General features: G+C 42.7%; 1 protein-coding gene across 1 annotated transcript in view; it reads left to right on the top strand.

The window, feature by feature from the left end:
- The first annotated feature begins 654 nt into the window (after positions 1-654).
- pea15 (proliferation and apoptosis adaptor protein 15) overlaps positions 655-19,648 on the top strand; it is a 29,101-nt gene continuing 10,107 nt past the window's right edge. The window contains exon 1 of the mRNA XM_084002586.1: positions 655-944. The gene's annotated coding sequence lies outside the window, so the exon portion shown is untranslated. The remainder of the gene's footprint in view (positions 945-19,648) is intronic.

Genomic DNA, 19,648 nt, shown 5'->3' with positions numbered 1-19,648 from the left:
TGTTTGTGGTCATTTAATGTCTTTTTGGTCGTTTTGTGTCTGTTTGTGCGTTCTTTTTTATTTTTGGGGTAGTTTTTCATATCTTTATTTGTCTCTTTGAGATTGTTTTGGGTCTATTTGTGGTAATTTCTTTGACAAATTAGTGTCTCTTTGTCTTTTTTGTGTATTTTGTGTCTGTTTTTGGTCACTTTCTGGTTGTTTTGCCTCTTTTTGTAATAATTCTGCATCACTTTAAGAAAGTTTGTGTCTCTTTAAGCCTCATTCTGCAGGTGGGGCCTCTCTATCCGGGCCTCTGGGACTAGAGCTCTGTGGTCGGATGGATTTTTAATAAAAAATTGAATTCATGCACGTGGACCTCTCCCGTGACTGTTGACGTCATCCACACAGTTATTTGAATCAGATTTTGTTCCCTCATTTATTTATTTTTTCATTCACTTCCTCGGTCCGTGGAGTTTAATAGACAGAGTGATGCGCTTGTTCTATAATAGACGATCTGCGGACGAATCAGACAGCGTGCTTAACCGTGACCGGGGGAGAGAGAGAGAGAGAGAGAGAGATAGGGGGGAGGAAAAGGCGTTTCCACGTCTCGGCAGCCGGTGACTGAGCAGCTGAACGGCGGAGCAGACGGACGCACAGCGGATCCAGGACCAGCCTCGAACCGGCGTTTCTCTCTCGTTCATCCCCGCTGACAGCTCATCTCACCCGCGTCTCCCTCCCTCCCTCCCTCCCCCCTACACACGCGGATGAAACGCACTCAAATCCATCACTTAAAACCGGAAAAAAGTGACTGACGGAGTGGACTTTTATTTTTAAATTTTTGGTGTTTTTTTTTGTAAATCCTGCAGCATCTTTTGTCCTCCATACGAATCAAAGCTTCCCACGGAGCGAAGAGGAGATCGACTCCCGCATCTCTGCCGCTGTCTTGTAGCTGACTCATATTCGGGGTGAGTTACTCTTCCCTTCCTCTCCTCGCGTTGCTTTCTTTCTTTTACTTGGGGAGGGGGGGGCAGTTAATTAGCCCATTCATGGATCCTCGCATACCGTTACATGATGGCTGTGTGGCGTGAGCCTCGTCTACTTCACAGTCCGCCTGGAAAATGTAGTTTTCCCAGCTTGTTTCTTTTTTTTTTTTTGGCATCAAGTAGGTCTATTGCAGGAAATGGGGCGTTCATGGCCCCTTACGGATGTAGAAATTTACATATTCATTTTTGTGGAAGACTTTTTTTTTAATCTGTTATCTCCTCAGCTGAAAAGTTCAACAACAACAAAAGAGAATATTTAAAAAAAAAAGTAAAATATATATAAAAATGTGTGGACATTTAGTCTTTAAAAATTGTAAAAATAAATAAATAAAATTGTTAAAAAGTGAACGAGGCGTGTGAAATGTGCAATGGCTCGACGCAACTCAGTCACAAACTTGAATGTTTAAGTGGCAAGAAGGTGAATTTCCCATTCTCGGTAGAGGACATTTAACACACCGTTGATTAAACTAATTGGATTGGGTTTTAGTGCCACCCGAGGGCATTCACTATCTAATGCCCCTGTTTTTATTACTGCCCAACGGAATATTCCCTCATCCCCATTTGAACTTGATTTATTGAGGATATTTCGTGTTCTCCTGTTGGGTCGTAATGAGTGACATCATTTATATATTAGCCAATAGGAGGCTGTTTCCTAACTTTAACTGGGTCTATCGTTTTATCAGGAATGTTCACAAAACCCAGTCAGAGGAAAGAGGCGATAATAAACTGGCTGTGACCACCTGTGACCCTGTGTGTGTGTGTGTGTGTGTGTGTGTGTGTGTGTGTGTGTGTGTGTGTGTGTGTGTGTGTGTGTGTGTGTGTGTGTGTGTGTGTGTGTTGTGTGAGCGGATGGGGAAGGGGTGGGTCTTTTATGAATGGATGTGTCTGGCCTGCTGACACTGTGTGTGTGTATGTGTGTGTGTGGTGTGTGTGTGTGTGTGTGTGTGTGTGTGTGTGTGTGTGTGTGTGCTGGGAGGACTGGGAGAGACTGGGTTTATATCTAACATCCCTGTCTGTGTTTTAATCCCCTGATTGTGTCATAAAAGTTTGGTTTTTTTTCGGCCTACTGAGATTTTTTTTACGGAGACTCAAAGGAGAAATGTGAAAAAGACAAAAGAGTTTTTGTTTTGTCTTAAAATTAGTGAAAAATCCTACAAATGCATGTGTGTGTGTGTGTGTGTGTGTGTGTGTGTGTGTGTGTGTGTGTGTGTGCCTTGACTCAGCTTTTTGGGAGCCGTCTCCTCTTTGATACGTATTGATCTGTGTTTCAGAGAGAGAGAGAGAGAGAGAGAGAGAGAGAGAGAGAACTGGGCAGCGCAGCAGAAATGTGCTTCCTCTCTCGGGTTCACTTCCTCCGGGTGTTTGTCGATGGTGTCGGTTGTCCCCGGCGACGGGGAGTGTTTGTGGTCGGCTGTTTGAGGGACGCTGAGTCAAACACGGTTTTCGGGAAGATCGCCCGTTGAACTGGTGAAACTTGATGCAGTCAAAACAACAGAAAAACATGTCAGTTTGGTTTATTTTCTCGACTCCGCTGTTCATTCTCAAACGCCTCGGACGTCGTTTTTCAACGTGAATATGAAGGAAGAGCATCGCTTCACGACAAAACCGAAACCCGTAAAATCTCTCAGCTTCACCCAAACTGCTGGAGTCACTTCTGCAACGACAGGAAATGAGGAATGGAAACTTTTGTTCAGATGAAACTGGACTCGCCAACATCTGATCTAATGCCTCCTTCTTTTTGTCTTGAAACATCACAGATTACCCATCATGCATTTTTGTGGCTCAATGACTTAATCTTGCCAAAAAACCAGTAGCCGGCCAATTAAAACGGCAAGAAAAACCTCTATTGTTCACATGTGACCTGCACAAACATTTCTAATTAATCCAATTAATTCTGCTCCCCGCATCACTTCCTGCCGCCGTGGATCCTCTGACAGATACCTTTTGTTTACGTGTGTGCTCCGGTCTCTCAGGTTGCTACGGGTTACGGAGGGTCAGCATCACCATGGTGCGTTACATCACCCCGTGTCGGAGCATCCACAGGAGAATGTTTCTAAAATAAATAACAACGCACACAACGAGCAGAAGAGAACGCGTGGTTAGAACGCGTACGATAAACTCTGCATCGATATCAAAGGTTTGAAGAGAATTAGCCGTGGGTTGTTGTTTTTTTAATCCCGTTTAAAAACATGAACAAACCAAACGTCGTTAGCGGAGGTTATAATCCACGTAGCTCCGAATATGTCATTCTATTAATGACGTTTCTGTGTTTTTATTGAGACGAGGCAGAACCTAATTAACTGATTTCCATTAACTCAACCTGGATTTTTTTTTAAAAAGGGCGCCACCTAGCCGCAGATATCCGCAGCTATACATCCGTTCGCCTGATGTCATCACAGGAAGTTGATGTTGAGAACAGTGAAAGTAGGAACCGGGGGTCCGAGAGTGAAACCAGAGCTCAGCTGGTTTAAAAAAAAGACCGTCCATAACGAACGCCGTGTTTTTGTATTGTTGGATGTTCTTCAGGAAGTAAAGCCTTAAAGGGGAAGTCTGCATCTCCATCACAGGTTATTCTTATATTCTAGATCACAGATGAGTTTTATCATCATCATACAAACAGTTTATGAATATGTGACCTTTAATTTGCAAGTTAATGTATTTAGCCAATGAATTATGTTGATTCTCATCTTGAAACCCGAATTAGAGGTTTGTATATGAGAAGCAGTGGTTTTATTTTGAAATCCAGTGCCACAAAGGTTAAGCCTCTCTCTCTCTCTCTCTCTCTGTCTCTCTCTCTCTCTCTCTCTCTCTCTCTCTCTCTCTCTGGCTGCAGCCACATGGACACATACACATTATTTTATTTAATGCCTCGAGCAACTCCTGGGTTGCGTGGTCGGACGGTTGCTGCGCTACAAGTGACGCCTACACGGCGAAAAGCTACTTTTCTTCTTTTTTAAATGTTAGTGCTGTTTCTATCTGCTCCGTGTTGTTTTTGGGTCATAATCATAATCGTGCTGCTATTCGTATTAAACCCAATCTGTGTGACTGGCAGTGGCCAGAATAACACACACACACACACACGCAGTACACCTAAGCCTACACAGACGGAGAGAGCCACAGATACTGCAACAGTGCAGATGGGCCAAAGCGCACACATGCATAAACACGTGGTTACACACACACACACACACACACACACACTGTACACACTCTGATTCGGGCCGTTCCCGTTCGTCCGTGTGCATAATCTACTCTACGCCGCTCGACTCGAATGAAACGCCTCAGCGGCTCTGATTGGATTTGATAAGAGATGATTCGATTGGAAGCGGGAGGGGAGGTGTGTGTGTGTGTGTGTGTGTATGTATGTATGTCGGGAATCAGGTTAACCTTCCCGCTCCGCCGCAGAGATGAAACATTCACAAAGTAATAACACACTTCCTCTCTCCGCTCAAGCTGATAAAATGCGATGCCGGCTGCCAAACTTGCCCTCTGTGTGTGTTGTTTAACGTAGCCCTCTGTGTGTTGTTTTTTACATAGCCCTATGTGTGTGTTGTTTAACGTAGCCCTCTGTGTGTGTTGTTTAACGTAGCCCTCTGTGTGTGTTGTTTTACGTAGCCCTCTGTGTGTGTTGTTTTACGTAGCCCTCTGTGTGTGTTGTTTAATGTAGTCCTCTGTGTGTGTTGTTTAACGTAGCCCTCTGTGTGTGTTGTTTAACGTAGCCCTCTGTGTGTGTTGTTTAACGTAGCCCTCTGTGTGTGTTGTTTAACGTAGCCCTCTGTGTGTGTTGTTTTACGTAGCCCTCTGTGTGTTGTTTTACGTAGCCCTCTGTGTGTTGTTTAACGTAGCCTTCTGTATGTTGTTTTATGTAGCCCTCTGTGTGTTGTTTTACGTAGCCCTCTGTGTGTGTTGTTTTACGTAGCCCTCTGTGTGTTGTTTAACGTAGCCCTCTGTGTGTGTTGTTTTACGTAGCCCTCTGTGTTTTGTTTAACGTAGCCCTCTGTGTGTGTTGTTTTACGTAGCCCTCTGTGTGTGTTGTTTAACGTAGCCCTCTGTGTGTTGTTTTATGTAGCCCTCTGTGTGTGTTGTTTAACGTAGCCCTCTGTATGTTGTTTTACGTAGCCCTCTGTGTGTTCTGTTTTACGTAGCCCTCTGTGTGTTGTTTTACGTAGCCCTCTGTGTGTTGTTTAACGTAGCCTTCTGTATGTTGTTTTATGTAGCCCTCTGTGTGTGTTGTTTTACGTAGCCCTCTGTGTGTGTTGTTTAACGTAGCCCTCTGTGTGTGTTGTTTTACGTAGCCCTCTGTGTGTGTTTTACGTAGCCCTCTGTGTGTTGTTTTACGTAGCCCTCTGTGTGTGTTGTTTAACGTAGCCCTCTGTGTGTTGTTTTACGTAGCCCTCTGTGTGTTGTTTTACGTAGCCCTCTGTGTGTGTTGTTTAACGTAGCCCTCTGTATGTTGTTTTACGTAGCCCTCTGTGTGTTCTGTTTTACGTAACTTGTGGCAGCTATAGTAAGAGTTTTTATTTTTTTTGTTTTCATATTTCATGATAATGGTTCCATTGTGCAAAATAACACATTAGCTGCATTTTATACACACTATATATTCTGCAGGGTCAAAGCGCTTTGTCAGAAAGTTGGATCAGTTTCCAGACAGAAGCACGTCCTTGTTGCCTCCTGCTCTATATTGTGAGTGCACTAACCGTCTCACTCTGTTGCCGGGAACCATTAAATAACGCCGGCGTTCTCCTCTCTTAAAGACCTCATCGCACATTAGGAGGACAACAAGCAAGCGTAATGGAGCAGATTTGCCCCTTAATGGCTGAATTGCATGAGCGGTAATTGAATCGGCGATGGAAGTTACATTTCAGCCGTGCCGATAATTACACGGAGGAGACGGAAGCTGTGAGCCCGCTCGGTCACTAAGGCGGGTGCCGTGGTAACCAAGGAGCTAATCTTCTCATGATGATATGCTACTACTGCATCTCCATAATGATAATCAGGTCACCTGCATCCGTAATGATACGGTGGGGGAAAACGTCCGATGTAATTGTGGGCTCTTTGCCGGTCGAGGAGCTGCTCGTTATGTAACGTAACCCTGGACCAAAGACGATGTTTTCTTTTCCTTCTTGGACTCAAGGATGAACCGATTTTCATATTCCGGTGGTCAAAGGTCGCGGTGACCTCACATCTTTGGCCCGAACTCAAGCATTCAACAGATAATTATGAAGTTTCCTATAAAAAAAAAAAGAAATGTAACCAGTGAAACTTCTCAGCAAGATTTTTCCAAATGCATTCGTGGTTTCCAGATGATGCACCCCCACTGACTTTGGTGATCTTTTAACAGACCATCTAGTGCCATAATTAAGACCAAATTTTGGTTTATGATGTGTAGTGGTGATTTAAATTTAAATCAAGCAATTTAAATATTGAAATATCGTGATACTCCCTGCTGCGATACATTGGCGCCAAATACCGATATAAAAAAGGAGGATTTGTTTGACGAGATAAAACCAGGCAATAAGGGTTTGGCTAAGGTTTAGGATTAGGATTAGGATTAGGGTTAGGGTTGGATTTGGGGTTTGTTAATTCAGGATATGATTTCTTTGCACAGGCCTATTTATCTGGTGGTGGTAGAAGTGATCATTTTTTTGTCAGTTTTATATTTAAATATCTATATAAAATCATCATACTCATACAAACATCCTGTGAATCCGATATTGAGTCCAGCGGTGAACTCGTCGACTGTTGTTACAGAAAGACGTAAACGGAGCGGCGGTGTGAGGAAGGCAGGCAGGTAGGAGTCGTAATGTCTCTGTCGCGGTGTGATGGACCGAGTTTCATTTCCTCTCGTAGCCGCCGTCTCTCCCTGCTAGCGACGTGCTTAATCCACTAATGGAACAATAGAGAGCCATAGAACGGGGGGGAGTCGAAGGGGGAGGAGGGGGGGTGAGCAGGGAGAGTAATCTGAAATGTTTCACTCTAGGAGTCTGAAACATAGACTGAACAACTTGTTTAATCTCTAATGGACTGTTATATGTGAGAGGGTGGGAGAGAGAGGGGGGGGAGAGAGAGAGGGGGGAGGGAGAGAGGGTGGGAGAGAGAGAGAGGGAGGTCAATGGCTCCAATATGGACAGCTAACGGTCCCTGAACGCTTGACTCCACGTCCCCGTTAGTAAAAGACGAGAGGAAGCTGCCATTAAGGATTGCCTCCTGCCTTAAGTGTGTGTGTGTGTGTGTGTGTGTGTCTGTGTGTGTCTGTGTGTGTGTGTGTGTGTGTGTGTGTCTGTGTGTGTGTGTGTGTGTGTGTGTGTGTGTGTCTTTTCTCCCCCCCTCGGCTGAGACGGTGATGGCTAACTGACGATGACTCAGACTGAACCCCACCACCCCTCCTTCCTCTTCCTTTCCCTCATCCTGCTCTCCTTCCTCTCTTTTTTCTCTCACCTCCTCTTCCTTTATCCCATATGTCTCCCCCTCTCCTCCCCCTTTTATCCCCCCTCAGCTTCATCGCAGCAGCAGCTCTTGTGTTTCTAGCGTCAGTAGATTAACAATCAAGGTCTATGAAGAATGTTCCTAAATCCCTCAATTGAGGCAAATTTATTGATTTGAACTTCTTGAAAGATTAACTCACAACCTTCTCAAACTACCAACCTCTGGGTTCTGAAAAGTGAAGCTATGCATTCTCTCTGCTGGCCACCAGGGGGCGACTCTTGCAAAAAGAGGTCCGATTGCATGGAAGTCTACGAGAAAACTTGATGTATCATCTCATTATGGTCTGAATCTCTAGTTTCAAGTCTTCTTCAATCCAGCATGATGTTCATTTAGTACATTATGGTCCATTTAGAGTCCACCAGACCAGAAAGCAGGGGATGCTTTAGGGGGCGGGGCTTACCTGCTGATTGACAGGTCGCTACCAACGCTAGTTAGCTACTAAACTGTTAATCCAGATGGATCCAGATCCAGTCAGGGTGCTGCTCTTCTGCTTGTGTTCGTCGGATCCACCCGTCGCTCCTCCGCAGACCAAATATGGGTACTTCCTTCCACTGGTGGCCTATACTGTTAAACAGGTGCAGAATATGAGTTATTCAGGCTTTTTTGGCTCCCTCATCTAAACATCTCGACTCATCTAACATATTACTTCCCGTCGTCAAAAATCCTTTCTTTTCGCACCTAGCCTTTGCTTCCTGCTCCTCACTTCCAACGCCGCCACTTTTTTTTGTTACTTCCTTCTCCTAACAGACGGAGGAGCTGCATGATTAAAGCCAACGCTCTCAAGAGTGTGATGTCACGGTTTGTTTTGTGTTTCTGAGCTTCTTCTTTTTCGATTCATGAAAACGTACAGTAGATATGTGGAGGGTGGGTTGAAACAGGCCTGTGTGTGTGTGTGTGTGTGTGTGTGTGTGTGTGTGTGTGTGTGTGTGTGTGTGTGTGTGTGTGTGTGTGTGTGTGTGTGTGTGTGTGTGTGTGCAGCTGTGGCTCTTGTCCACTGTGTGAGGCGAGGTTATGGCATCCTGTTCGTCTTCCGGCTGGAGGCGAGCCAGCCTCAGTGAACCGGGCGCTACAGTCGGACACGGCTCCATTATCACGCCGAAGAATGCCGGCTTCCGGACTCGAGGCCGGCTGTGTGTCCAGCCATGTGACTCTAGTGTGCATATCATTTTCTCTGCAGTGCTGCTGTAGTTTTGTGTGTGTTTGTGGATCATTTGTTGGTAGACTAAGGGTTATTATATTCATTTTAACGATCAAAGACTTCAAGGTGGCTGTAAAAAGTGAACTTTTCTTATTTTTATTCTCTGGGGTTCGGATCAGAAAACAGCATCAGCAGAGGAAAAAAAATAGCAGTTTTAATTTTTATTATCACGTTTTGAGCCATATAGGCAGATACAGATCTATGTTAGATGTTGTTTTGTTTTATTTTGTTATAGAAGTAGACACACAAGGTTGCAGACTATTTTTTGTTCCACTTTATTGAAAAATTATCTTAACAAACTCAACATAAACTTTTATTTTATTCTACATCTTGTCCTTTAACTTTGTTATTGTCATATTTTACATTGAAAAACGCACAAGGCAATACAATATTGTAGTTTAATTGATGAAAAAACATTTAAATCATAAAAAAATCAGTTTAACTTAGAAGTAAAACACGTCATAATTCCCACCTTTATATAATTTATATTTATAAAAAAAAATTTTAATTAAAATAAAATTCTGTTTGACTTGGAAGTTACAGATATCATAATTCCCACTTTGATATAATTTATATTACTGTGAAAATATTCAAACAACTGTTTTTACTTCTTTTCCACGCATCATAAACCCATCATGATGTTATAATTTACTCATTTTTCCGACTGGAGCATGAACGCATCGTAATGTAAGAGCGGGTGATTAGCTGATTGTTTGTTGCCGGCCCTAATGGGGCCTCGTTTTTTTTACGACCGATAAAACAGCTGCTCATCTCCCGCTAATGAGGAAACTGCAGCTTTTTTACAGCCACGTTTCGAGCCTGCAGGTAATAAAAGTGGCTCCGACTGAAACCACTGAATCTTTCGGCGCCCGGGTGAATTAAAAACTCCTCATAGGTATCATGCAGCTGTATTTCCATCTCCTGCTCGTTTTCAAAGGCAGCGGCAGCTCACGCTTCACACTCGTAAACACAACGGGGAGCGAGGAACCGGTTGCCGTTGGTAACAGAAGGTGAGAATGTGGGTTCGTGCAGGTGTCTGTCAAACGCAGACTTGAAAACATACAAATCCGCCCACGCCGAGGATGTGAGCTGGAGGAAGGAGGATAAAAAAAACAATCAACTTTGACATGATTATGCAAACCTTTTTTTTTTCCATCTTTCCATTTCTCCATCTGCGATCTCCATCTTCTTGTTTCTGTTCAGTCAGCATCTTGAAGTCTTTTATACTCTTCATTATCTGCTTGATGGAGTTTCCAGGTGGACGTATGTCTTTTGGGCATCGGTTGTAATTTACGTTTTTGTAAAAAAACAAAAAGTCAGCTGATCTCTGGGAGGTTTTCTGAGACGTTCAAGGAAACAGGAAGTGACAAAGTGACAACAGATCTTTTTGTTTGTGTTTTCATGATTTAATTTTAGTTTTTTTCACCTCCCAGAATGCAATGCGCGATCAAAGAGAGGTTAAAGCACGTCAAGATGAAGGTGTAAGATGTCAGAGGGAAAAAATAGAAAGTGTGAGATAATGTGAGAGGAAAAAAGAGAGATGTGATAATAGGAGTGAAGGGTGGAGGAGGTGGAGAATAGAGGAAGAGGAGTGACGAGTAAAAGGAGGAGGGTGAAGAAAAGGTGTTGGAGGTTGAGAAGATGTGAGAAAAAGAAATGAAGGTGTGTTTTTCTTTCCCTTTTTTACTGACGTCACCTGAAGTGCACACGAATTCAAAGACAGAAAATATTAAAGGAGGTAGAACGACGTTTTGGCCACTTCCTGTCTGCATATGAAGCTGCAACCGGTAGCTTGTTAGCTTAGCATAAAGGCGGGAAACATGCATGCTGCCTTCATGTGCTCCTCGTAAAAGTCGGGAGATACTTCTTGGATACCCTGGATCCTCTTAGATGTGTCGAATATTAAATACGTGAGACTTTTCCCTCCGAGATTAGGAGTTCGGAGTCGTTAATCGAGGCTTGATGGAGGCTTTACACTTCATAATCAGCTTTGTGGGGTGAAAATGAATTTTTCTTCGAGTGATGAATTTTGTTTCCGAGAGCTTCCACCGCTGGAAGGAAAGGAGACACCGTTAAAAGCGACTCGTCTGCCATCTGGCTCTCGTCTTGTCGTCGGCCGTAAAAACACGAAACCTGACAACAGCTGATCATAAAAAACCCGCCAGACTCTCCGTCTTTGATTGTTGGACGACCGGCCAAAACATCCGACAGCGTTTCCCTGCAGGCCGACTGTGTCTGAATGTTTTGGTCTCCTAATTAGTTTTTCCCGCTTGACTTCCTGGCCACCTGTCTGTCTGCATTGCCAGACAGACAGACAGGCAGACAGACCTGCAGTTGCTGATTTATGGAGTTGATTTGTCTGGATTTTAGGAATAAAACGTCTTTCTGAAACATTATTCTTTAGCTTTTTTTTTTAGCTTCAGGCCAGTTCAGCAAATGAAAACCACACATCTCCACATTTAATGTTCAAATAAACGTGAAAATCCCCCTTTTTCATAAATTCAATAAAGCATTTAAAAACCGAATCAATGTGAGAGTATGTTATTTGACCTCAGGGAGATACTTGTTTCTTCATATTTAACATTGAGCGGGCCATTCTTCTCTACGCTGCCTTTGTCAGTTGGACATTGATTTTCCTGGGAAGCGGGTGGATATTGATTTCAATTTAATTCAGCACTTGAAGGCTTTTTTTAAAAACTTTTCCAAAGAAAATAAATCTCCGGAGCTTTTCTGAAAGTCCATTTCTTGTCCTTCTACTAAACTTCCTGAAGATAAACGGGGATTTCCTCCACGAGAACAAACGCTTCTTGTCTTTTCGTTCATTAATCACAAACTCCACTGTAATGATCTCTGGGTATCCGGGGCTTTTTCAGGCCGTTTTATCCGCTTGTTTTACAGCGTTTCCTCTCAGCAGAGGTCACGGAGGAACGGACGGATCGGTTATTAGTGCGATTTTCGGTGCAGCGGAGCTCGATTTTTGACGTTCGTTCACGTCGGAAAGGTGTGATAGTCACACATGTGTTGAGTGTTGAGTTGAATTGAATTGGCTTAAAATATATGTTGAAGTTAGGCATGGGACAATATGAAAATTTCGATAATAATTGACGATATTATCCTGTTATCATCATCAAAATAGGGTTAAAACCCTTAAAATTGCACTTTAAATGCTGGTATCACTCCACATTGTGAAGAAACATAGTTTTATTGTGTCAAAATAGCACACATCTTTTATTTATTTATTTTATATTTTTTTAATGATCATATGGTCTCCCTTGGATGCATAAAAATACATTTATTTTTGTATATTTCACTTTCTTTAAACCAGGCTCTCTGTTGCATTTTCTAGTAACTTGTGATGATATTGCCTCGTTAAAATATTCATTTTTTTTTGTGCCACAAAGCTTAATTTTAAATTAAAAAAAATATAATAATAATAATAAATAAAAATTATACATTTTATTTGTGATGCACTTTTCATTGTTAAAAACAATCTCAAGGTGCTACAGAGTAAAATAAAAATAAAATCAGCATAAAAAAAGAGCACAAATTTGACTGAAATGCTTTTTTACATAAAAATCTGTCATCTCACGGTGACCAACGCAGGTTTTCACACCTTCTCCCACAATCCCGCGGTGCGTTCGTGATCAGAAGAGGTATTTCTGACTTCACAGCAGGACGTCTGGAAGACGGCTGACGTCAGCTCGCCGTTTGCACCTTTTTGTCACATTTTGCCTGGAAGTTTTTTTTTTTTTTTTACTGTTGCACACACACACACACACACACACATCTGCAAGAAAAAAGAAACCGCTTGCATCCTCGTTTTCGTCTCCTCACACATGCGGCCCCTCCCCTCCTCCATCCGCTCTCCTCCCAGAGGCAAAGAGATATTTTTATCTCGCACAAAGCCCAAACGCTAATGAAGCATCCACGACTCGCATTTCCATGATATATACATTTTTTATTTATTTATTTATTTCCTGTGACACACAGCAACACGTCCGTCTGCTGTTGCGATGCATCGAAGGTTATTTCAGTCGCGTTCAGGGACATTCGGGCGCTAATTGTACATTGTATTTTATTTTTTAAGACATCCATTTAATCATCGTTAGGTGAGAGAGAGGCAGCGAGGTGCGATGATGTCACTCGTTTCCACTCCATTTACTTGTTTCCAGCATTTTGTTGCGAGACGGTTGACTGTGTTATAAAACACACACACACACACTTTGGTTAAGGGAATTCTTAAAATAGATTTTTATTTGCATTGGAAATAAGTGAGAGGAGATCATGTGACTGGATGAGAGGGAAGCTGAAGTCGTCAGGTGATGCAACGCTTCACTCTCTACTCAGGAGGTTTGTCAACGGAACGGTGTACGGTGTAACATTATTGTTAAAAATGTTTCGTACAATTCGACAGCTGTGGTTTCCGATAAATGCATCATAACATCCATGAAATCTCCATGACAACCGAGCTAAATCCACCGAGGAAGGTGGGAAGATGTTGAATTCTCAGAAAAATCTGAAGATGTTTTATTTATTTTGTTTAAATCTCTTTTTTGTTTGTTTGGCCATATTCATCGTAGATGATGTAATTATCTGGTTGCGTGTTTATTTTGCAAGTACATATGAAGAAAAATAGTTTATATATCATTTATTTAAGGTTTGACCACTAGGGATAACACAGTATATATTGACAGAATACACAATATAATGTATATCTTAGAACACACTTTAAATAATCGTACATTTGCTAATCTACATTATTGAGAGTTAAAATAAATTTGAGTGAGTTGACATGTAAACTTATATCACGTCATGTTTTCATCATTGCAGCTGATGATTATAACAAAAATAACATAATAATGCTAATTGTGTTAATTTCAGTACCTTTTTTGAACATTTTGACAAAACCAATGTCATTGGGTTGATAGGTTCAGTAGTGTCGGGTGGAGCTCCTCGCCGGCGGGTCGCCGTGTGGCGAGGTTCGTCCCAGAATAAAACAGGGCTTTGCTTTGATTGGAGGAAGTACAAAGAGTCTCAATAACTGGTATTTCTGCACACGCTCAAACTCCAAACTTCCCTTCATCTCCGGCCTTCGCTTTTCTTCTTAGCCGCTATCTCTACGCACCACATCTGGTCTCTCTCTCTCTCTCTCTCTCTCTCTCTCTCTCTCTCTCTCTCTCTCTCTCTCTCTCTCTCTCTCTCTCTCTCTGGTATTAGTCGTGACCATCTGCTCTGTTCCTGCGGCCACGTCGAAGCGTTTGCCATTTAGAATTCAGATTAAGCAGAAGGCAGCTCAAGTGACGGGGGGATAAAGTAATTCACCCCCATGCACTTATCCACATGTGTGTGTGTGTGTGTGTGTGTGTGTGTGTGTGTGTGTGTGTGTGTGTGTGTGTGTGTGTGTGTGTGTGTGTGTGTGTGTGTGTGTGTGTGTGTGTGTGTGTGTGTGTGTGCAGCCATTCATATTCATAAACTGGTTCCTGCATACGGTAAGAGTACATTATCGCGTCGTGTACAGGCATGCGGGCCGCTTCATAGAAACCGCGGAGGGGTTCACCGAATAAAAGGCTCAATATTTCACGATGTTCCGAAGTGAAGCTAAATAAAAGCTCGTGTTCAGACTGGATATGAGTCTGTGATTAACATTTGAAGCAAAAGGTCCTCAAACAGCAGGTTTTTTATTCCAACAGTGAAACATCCAGTTGGATGAAGTGCCTGAATGGTAAATATGATGCTACAGCCAGCAGTCCGCTTAGCTTAGCTTAGCTTAGCACGAAAGGAGTAAAAAATGATAAATTATGATTTTATGGTCTTGAGATGTGATGTGTTTATTATTTGTGAGCTTCAAATGTTCAACGTGGCAAATTTTGTATTAAACGGAGCCAGGCTAGATGTTTCCGATAGCCTTTGTGCTAAGCTAAGCTAAGCTAACCGGCTGTAGCCTCATATTTAGCAAACACGACAGTAGCATCGCCCAGCACCAAACAGCTGACACAAGGAGCTGGTGAAAAACAGTTTGTAGCATTTAACACCAAAAATACCTGGTGGAGACCAAAACGGAGCTAAAAGGAGAGCGAGGAAGTGTAGCCTACGTTGTAAAGCAACATAAAAAATAGTTTGAAGCAGCTTCTTTCTTTTAAGAATAGAATTTGAGGGATGAGAGCCGCTGTCAAAAAGCCCCGAGGAGAAGAGGAAGAGGAGGCGAACAAAGCAGAAGGGATTAACTCCGGGTTTAATTCTGGGGTTTTATTCCCTCTTCTCTCTCCCTCCGTCCATCCAGCTCTCCCTTTCTCGCCCTTGTCGGTTGTTGCTGTTTTTTCCGACACCCGGGGCCAGGAAGTGTCTCCATGGCGACGGCAGGAAGTAGAGCTTCGGCTGGTCAAGTCGCAGCCAAAGCAGTAGCTGGTTTTGTCTTTCAGAGCCCGGAGACCAAACCTGCAGCTCCGATCTGGAACTGAAACAGCATTTTCATTCCTCATGTTGTTTGTTATGAATCTCAGAGGAAAGACAGATGATGATTGTTTGCCCAGACGGTCATGTGACACATGACAAAGATAGCATCTGGTTTTTCTAATGAATCAGCCCGTTCACGCTATTTATTCTGTGTTTAGCTCGCCTGTTGTGTTTTGTTTCTCTCTCTTTTGTTTGACCTTTGCCCTCTGGCTTCACACGAGCTTGTGCCAAAAAGAAAGAAAAAAAGACAAGTAAGGGCTCTCTGTATGCCGGCCACATCCCATGCCCACAATGTGTGTGTTGTTGTGTCGCTTTGGGGCGAATCGATCGTTGGCTCTGCCCACACGAACTCCTCACGATGTTCTTCTATAGCTTCCAGAACAACGTGAGGGAGGAAGATACCAACGTGGAAGCAGAGGAGGGGTGTCATTGCTGTATGGAGAATGAAAACTGGTCTGTTCAGAGGATGGATGTTTATAGTAGTGTATTCATATTCACTTTTTGACGAGATTTGATGATTTCTAGGAAGGCGGGTGCAACTTTAAAGGATAAATCCACCCAAAACCTGAGGGCCAACTCTGTCTTTGCATCAGCTGGAGTAAACAGGGAATTAAAATGTTGAAATATGCATTTTCAGTGTTTGGAATAACAAAAAGAAAATGTATTTTGCCTTGTTGAAGTGGAATAACGGCAGGAAACAAGAAAAATCTCAAAATCTGGTTTTACCTTTTTGTAATTTTGGACCTTTTACACGTCAGCCACCTCCTTCCTTGCTGCTGAATGCAAGAGAAGGAACATTTAATGTGCCAAAAAGCTTTTTAATAACCTTTGTGGCATTTGTTTATTCAAATAACGAGTCCAACCTTCGCCATTCGACCGACGGCGTTTTCTGAGGGCGTCGATTGGCCGATCCAATGTCACGGAAGAACCGTTAACCGTGAAGAATGCCTTTTTTTTTTAGATGATGACATCCCCGTTTATTGTCTGTGACACGTATGACAACATGTAATTGACTGAAAGTACATAGTTGCATAACAACGGTAACAGCTGAGCATCTAAAAGGCAGACGCTCCACTTCTCCGTCATCTTACACAGCAGATGGAGTTGTGCAGTTGCCATGGAGATGTTAACATTTTTTATTTTTAAGAGCACTTGAAAAGTTGTCAACAAATTCAGTGTAAAGATCGAGAACCTTGAAGTTAATTTAAATGATGCCTTCGTTGGGACTACTTTTAGTCGTGGATGAATACGCGCTTGGCTCTAAGCTGCAGCTATACGTCGGGCTTTCACGCCGCGTTAGCGAGTTTATTATTAGAGGTCGTCCTTTCATGGGATTTACTCACAATGTGATGTTAAAGTGTAGAATACCAGCTGTTGGACTGTCTGCTGGGCCGGGCCACGATTGGTGGATTGGTTGCCATGACGTTCTCATCCCCGTCAGCTCAGATTCCTTCATTTGTCCAATTCTGGTGTTTGAGTCGTTATTCTGTCGTTCATGTCAAAGTGTCGCAGCGTTATTGCTGGAAGTTTAAAGAGATATAAGTGGAGGGATGCACGGAATCCATTTAGAGGAACGTTTAAATAGATGAAGATATTTAAATCAACGGCGCTATTTTTACGCCCAGCAAATCTTCTTTTCTCCTCAATGAAAAATGGGCCAGTGGCCTATATTCTCCAGAGCTTCACGGCTTCTCCCCCAGATTAGTGCCTCCTCCTCTCCTCTCTCTCTCTCCCTCTCTCTCTACCTCTCTCTACCTCTCTCTCTCGCTCTGGGCCTCTGAGCTGATGAGTGCTGGCAGTACTTGCTGCCTCATTGGACACGAAGCCGTCTGCAAGGGAAAAAGGACCAAACCTCCTCATTTCTCTCTCCGTCCCTCTGCGCTCCGTCATATAACCCCCCCTCCTCCACCCCCCCATCCCATAATCCCCGTCCACAATATCACTCACTCTGCTCTTCCTCTTCACTTCTCTAGACCTCTTCGTCGAGGAGAGAGAGGGAGGTAGAGAGGTAGAGAGAGAGAGAGAGAACTCGGTGAGTTAGAAGTGACATTTGATGTTTGGTGAGTTCTGAGGTTCCCGTCGTCGTGTGTTTGCTGTAAACAGGAAGTGGGTTTTCTGTTGAAGAACAGGAAGAGGATCATGTGTTCATTCGTCTCTATACAACTAAATGTGTGTAATAATAATAATGAATATAGATATCACTGTCGTTCAGCAGCAGCTCTGATTTCACCAACAACCAAAATGTTACGTATTAACACATCAGTGAGCGGACACTTTTCCTTTAGATATATTTATATTTCATAATACATAAAGAGTCTGAGTGTATATGAAGGGTTTGATGCTAAGATGCGTTCAGGGGAGGTAGGAAAGGGGAGATGCAACGTTTAATATATCGCCTTTGATTAGAGAAAGATTATTTTTCATTTTGGAAAAAAATGCTGTTTTTAGAATATTTCATGTTTTAAAGATGGAGAGTGGGTGAGACTCCTACACCGCTTCTCAGGGCGGCCGAGTATACAGATGTACAGAGAGAGAGAGAGAGAGAGAGGAAGGGAAACAGAAGAACGAATGTATGTAACATCATTTATCACTTATCATTATTATCATCTCTTCTTCTTCTTTTCGTTTTCTTGCCCAAAGAAGTTTTTTAATTGAAAATGTGTTGGAAAATATGGGAATATTTAGATTGTTATTGTCGAAACAAGACATTTATTTGAGCTTTTTTCTGATATTTTATAGTCTTGAGTGATTATTATTATTAAATTATTAAAAAAATGTAACAGATTAATCAATTGTATCAAACCCCCATAAAACCAAGAGGATGATGATTCATCTCGTAGATAGAAAAATAAATCAAAGTATTATTATGATCGATTGATCGCTTGAGTCAAAATGATTGCCAGTTATTCGTTCCGGCGTCTTTCACCTCAATCAACGGATTAAATATCACGATGGCACTTTTTCTCCATTTCCTCATATTTCATAGACAAAACCATGAATTGTGAAAAAAACCTGCAGATTAATCAGAAATGATGGTTCTTGAATCCCATATTGAAGCTTGCTTAATTAAAAGGAAACTATATATTACTTTATGACACATTTTAGTGAAGTAGTTGCAATGCAGTAACTTTAAGCAAACTATACAAATTATATATATATATATATATATATATATATATATATATATATATATATATAATAAGATATAGAGTTGTAGTTTTTCATCATACATATATTAAAGATAACACTAGACTTCTATCCGGGCTGAGAAAGACGCGTGAAGAGTGACGAAGACGAGAGGACGATGTGAAGGGAAGGAGGGACGGATTAAAAGAGCACGTTGACAAAAGGGGGGATAAAGGATCTGGCAACCCGAAACACATGGTCTGGGTTTATTGTAAAGAAGAACGGAGTCTGTTCCTCTCTCTCCACATCGCTGTCGGGGAGATTTTTTTTGAGCTGCTATCCTGGTGGTTTGGTTGCCATGGTGAAGGCTAAAGGCTCGTCTCCATGCTGAAGTCCTGCACAGTGTGTGTGTGTGTGTGTGTGTGTGTGTGTGTGTCAGCATGTAATGATCATATGACTGTCACGATGTCTCCTCATGCACTCCCTCAGTGTGAGTTCTGGCACTTGTTGTGCATAGTATCGCCATGGTGATTATTACGATGAGTCTTTATAAATGGATTTAAAACCTTTATTCAAATTGCCCACCTAATGTGTGTTTTTTTTTTTTTTTATATGTACGTCAATCATCCCAATGGGGGCTTTTATTCTGAAAGGGGTGGGGGGGGGCGCGAGGTGAAGCGGTGCGGAGGGAGGATGGTCTCTGCCCTGTCGCTAGGTAACAGTCTCCAGGCCTAAAGGCAAAGCTGGGCCTCGTTTCCACGGCAACGTCATTGGCGTGGAGGGTGAATGGAGTTTTTTGGGGTGGTTGTGTGTGTGTGTGTGTGTGTGTGTGTGTGTGTGTGTGTGTGTGTGTGTGTGTGTGTGTGTGTGTGTATATGTGTGTGTGTGTGTGTGTGTGTGTGTGTGTGTGTGTGTGTGTGTGTGTGTGTGTGTGTGTGTGTGTGTGTGTGTGTGTGGCTCCCAGCAGGTTGATGATCAGTGCAATAGAAAGATGGAATAATGGAAGTGTCGTGAAATACGAGGCGTATGACGGGAACTAGAATAATAGATTAGATCTGGGTAAAGTGCCGGAGGACTCGCCGACCGAGGTCTTCCACGTTTGTTGCTCTCGGCGTTTTCCTGAGCAACAAACGATGATGTTGCACATTTATGAAAAACCTTCTTTGTGATCGGACATGAAGATGAAGACGTGAGAGGAAGGACAGAGAAGAAAGGGTAAACAAGGAGGAAAGAGGCCTGATTGCACAATGTAAGGCAGACTGTGGTGTGTGTGTGTGTGTGTGTGTGTGTGTGTGTGTGTGTGTGTGTGTGTGTGTGTGTGTGTGTGTGTGTGTGTGTGTGTGTGTGTGTGTGTGTCTGTCTG

Source organism: Eutrigla gurnardus (genome assembly GCF_963514095.1).
Source record: "Eutrigla gurnardus genome assembly, chromosome: 23".
NCBI lineage: Eukaryota > Metazoa > Chordata > Actinopteri > Perciformes > Triglidae > Eutrigla > Eutrigla gurnardus.
Note: the sequence above shows the minus strand (reverse complement) of the source record. Positions and strands in the feature narration are given on the sequence as shown.